Consider the following 462-nt stretch of genomic DNA (forward strand, 5'->3'; position numbering starts at 1 on the left):
GTCAATAACGGGTTAAACTGATATGGATAAAACATGCTTTCATATTGATTTTAACAGGTTATAATGTGAAGACTAAGGGCCATAGTATTTGTCTTTCTGTACAAATTTCAGTATTAAAGTATTTTCATCTAGTTTTGAAGCTTTCGCTCTAGGGATACCACTCTTGTAGTTTTCTACAGATTTTGCTTTGGCTGCATGGCCATGATATTTTTTTCTGTAATTTTAAGTCTCATTTTTCTTCAGTTACTCTGTCACATCAGTATGTTGATATAATGATATTACTCTTAAACTGTGATGATGAAATATTATATCTGTGGAAGACCTAAATTTTGTGATGGGAGTTGACTGCACTGTGATGTTAAGAGTAGAAGATAGGTTCTACCTTCACTTTTTAGTATACAATCGAAATAATTACCAAAGACGAAGCTTGTTTTATGTAAAAAAGTCATTCTGACAAAGAAC

The sequence above is a fragment of the Penaeus monodon genome, chromosome 31, assembly GCF_015228065.2.
Source record: "Penaeus monodon isolate SGIC_2016 chromosome 31, NSTDA_Pmon_1, whole genome shotgun sequence".
Lineage (NCBI taxonomy): Eukaryota > Metazoa > Arthropoda > Malacostraca > Decapoda > Penaeidae > Penaeus > Penaeus monodon.